The sequence below is a fragment of the Chiloscyllium plagiosum genome, unplaced genomic scaffold (genome assembly GCF_004010195.1).
Source record: "Chiloscyllium plagiosum isolate BGI_BamShark_2017 unplaced genomic scaffold, ASM401019v2 scaf_54, whole genome shotgun sequence".
Classification (NCBI taxonomy): Eukaryota; Metazoa; Chordata; class Chondrichthyes; order Orectolobiformes; family Hemiscylliidae; genus Chiloscyllium; species Chiloscyllium plagiosum.
Genome location: NW_025215379.1, coordinates 16,169 through 19,595, shown reverse-complemented (window position 1 = coordinate 19,595; position 3,427 = coordinate 16,169). Strand labels below are relative to the sequence as shown.

Sequence of the window (3,427 nt, the reverse complement as noted above, 5' to 3'; positions counted from 1 at the left end):
TCCTCTATCTCAATGCCATACATGTGCTCTCTCCTCATGATCCTCTATCTCAATGCCATACGTGTCCTCTCTCCCCATGATCCTCTATCTCAATTCCATACGTGTGCTCTCCCCCCATGCCTCCTGAAACGTTGAGCTACCTATTTCTTTCTTAGATACATTCAGTGGCTTTACTGTCACAGCCTATTGTGGGAGAGAATTCCACAGGTTCACCACCATCAGAGTGAAGAAATGTCCCATCGCCTCTGTCATAAATGGTCTCCCCTGTATCATGAGACTCTGACTGCTTATTCTGGACTATCTGTCCAGGGGAAAAATCTTCCCTGCTTCTAGTCTGTTGAACACTGTCAGAATTTTATATGTTTCAACGAGATCCCCTCTCATTCTTCTAAACCCCAATGAACACAACCCAATTATTCCTCCCACGACAAACCTGACTTCCCAGCTTTGCGTCTGGGAAATATTTGCTACATTCTCTCCTTGGAAAAATTATCCTTTTTTTAGGTAAGGAGTCTAAAACTGTTCACACTACTAAGACATCCTTGTCCTTTTGTACATCAATATTTCCCAATCCATCACTATTTAAATAATACTGTCATTCAGCTTTTCCCTACAAAAGTGGTCAACTTCACACATATCAATGTTATACTGCATCTGCCTTGCAATTACACACACACTCAACTTGTCTGAATTACCCTGAAGCCTCTTGAATCCTCTTCATTACTCACACTCCCAGTTAACTATGTGTTACCAGCAAATGTGGAAACATTCCATTTGGTTCCCTCATGTATTTCTGAAGAAACTTTAACTTTATTTCTCTCCATAGATGCTGTCAGACTTGCTATGTCTTCTAGCATTTTCTGTGTTTGTTTGGTCTACTTCTATTCCTGATTTTTTTTTGTTCTTATGCTCTATCGATTTTGTGATCTAACACTCCCATTTGATTAAAAAAATCCAGAAAATCATACACTGGGTTCTTATGATTTCCCCACAAGATTGGATTATAGAATCAAACCACTAGTCATCTAGACTCAAAATGTTAGCTTGCTGTCTCTCCATGGATGCTGCCTGACACATTGTGATCTCCAGTATTTTTTGTTTTCAGTACAGAATCCAATGTCTGCAGTAATTTGCTCCGACCTGTTTCTCAGGCATGTATTCATTAGTTTGTGTTTTGGAAGTAACTTAGAACTAAATTGAAACCTTTGTGAAATATCCTTTGTGCATCAGTTGAAACAATTTAATTTCACTTCTTCAACACAAACCATAAAATATAATTTTAAACCTCTTATCTTTAGTAATGATGTTGTGCAGATCTTTATTTTACTGTATAATGAATATCTTTGTGATATCTTAGAAAACAAACTATTGGCAAATGCATTGTATTCACTTTCTAACATTCAAGTGTTACTTTTCTTTGTAATGTACCTACCATTTTTTTGTGTGATTGCCTGTTGGAGAAGAAAACAAAACAAAATAATATTGGAGTGCAAGCATTCATTTACGTAAAACTCAAAACTATTGCTTTTGTTTATGAGCAAATGTTAAAACAAATGATCTACAAGTGTTTTCAATAAGTACCATTCAGAAACTGAAGAAAATAAAACAGTGATGTTTTACTGACAATGTTTGAAAAATTGTGAGAAAATAAGAAAGGATATATAAATAACATAAACCTCATTTTGCTTGCCCTTTGGTAACCTGAAAGAAAATAAAGTAAATTATCAGTTAACATTGGACAACTGTATTTGCTAAACTGCTGCTGTAGCATTTTTCTTCAAATCACAAACCAGCTAGCTATCTTAGTAGCTTATTGGAATTAACTCACCCAATGTTGTTTTCAGGTTGTGTTATTGATGGCTCGTTTATAGAGTGCAGAATGTTGTAAGGTCTCAAGAAACTATGTGCGTGACTTGGTTCTGGAGGAAGTTCTTTGAATTCTTTGGGGATACTCTTAGGAGGTCTAGAATTGCACAAAATAATTTATTGAAAAAAATTACAAACCGTGACAACTATTTCATCGTAACTTGCAACTGGTAATTTATAAATTTAATATAGCAATGAAAACAAATGTTATGCTTGAATAAACATTCAACCTTCCTGAAGTCATAGTCTACTTTTGTTTCCAGTACCTCTAGAACATTTTTATAGAAATCCAAATGTAATATTCTTTCTCACATAATGTTGCTTCAAAATTGGTGATCTACCATTGCAAACTTTCTTTCTCATGATGATATTTTCAAATCAACCTTAAAAATCTAAAATTGGGATTGTAACCTCTACCCAGTGCATAACTCAGCCCAAGCCATAGTGGTAATGATGGGAACATTATACAATAACTCCCAAGATGTGCAGCTAATGTTTGAGGAATGGTGTCAGCTCTTCAAATACCTTTAAAGGAGTTTTGAATGTGCAAACTATCTCCATTATTTCACCTATTCAATTTTATTGCCCAAGTACAGAAATATTATAAAGTACAGTGGTTAGCACTGCAGCCTCACAGCACCAGGATCCCAGGTTCGATTCCAGCCTCGGGTGACTGTCTGTGTGGAGTTTGCATGTTCTCCCTGTGTCTGCGTGGGCTTCCTCTGGGTGCTCCGGATTCCTCCCACAGTCCAAAGATGTGCGGGTTAGGTGAATTGGCCATGTTAAATTGCCCATAGTGTTAGGTGCATTAGTCAGAGGGAAATAGGTCTGGGTGAGTTACTCTTCAGAGGGTCGGTGTGTACTGGTTGGACCAAAGGGCCTATTTCCCCACTGTAGGGAATCTAATCTAATCTAATACAGCTTTCCTACTGAAAAATGTAGATCAATTGAATGGCATTCAAGTTGGCCAATTTTCAAAAACCTATCATCACTATTAAATGGATTGTTGCAATCAAAATACATTCAAACCATTTAGAATGATAATTTAAAATAAGTGAATCATGCGCTGAACAATGGTGACTCAGTTCCAATGGCGGTGGCACGGCAAAGGGACTAGAGGCTGGCCTATTGCTTTGTGATGGTGTTGGCTTCAGCACCAGGATGGAAGTACCTGGATCCAGGTCCATGGCTAAGCACTTGACAAGAAGGACTGGAAAGTTGAACTTTAACTTTATTTCCTACTTTTATATTCTATGTCTTGGTTTATTTTCTGTGTTTCAAGATGGCGCTGGAGACATTATGCAACATTTTTCACTGTATTTGTAACAAATACATTTTACAAGTACACGTGGTAATAAGCTGAAAATGTGTTGCTGGAAAAGCGCAGCAGGTCAGGCAGCATCCAGGGAACAGGAGAATCGGTCATTCCTCAGGAATGAGGAAAGTTTGTCCAGCAGGCTAAGATAAAAGGTAAGGAGGAGGGACTTGGGGGAGGGGCGTCGGAAATGTGATAGGTGGAAAGAGGTCAAGGTGAGGGTGATAGGTCAGACTGGGGTGGGGG

The 3,427-nt window shown here is 38.0% G+C and overlaps 1 protein-coding gene across 1 annotated transcript in view; it reads right to left on the bottom strand.

Annotated features, from left to right (window-relative positions):
- Positions 1-3,427, bottom strand: part of LOC122548331 (cytokine-dependent hematopoietic cell linker-like) — a 42,085-nt gene that overhangs the window by 25,285 nt on the left and 13,373 nt on the right. Inside the window, exons 2-4 of the mRNA XM_043686860.1 lie at positions 1,829-1,963; positions 1,677-1,701; positions 1,433-1,451 (exon numbers count right to left, since the gene is read on the bottom strand). The gene's annotated coding sequence lies outside the window, so the exon portion shown is untranslated. The remainder of the gene's footprint in view (positions 1-1,432; positions 1,452-1,676; positions 1,702-1,828; positions 1,964-3,427) is intronic.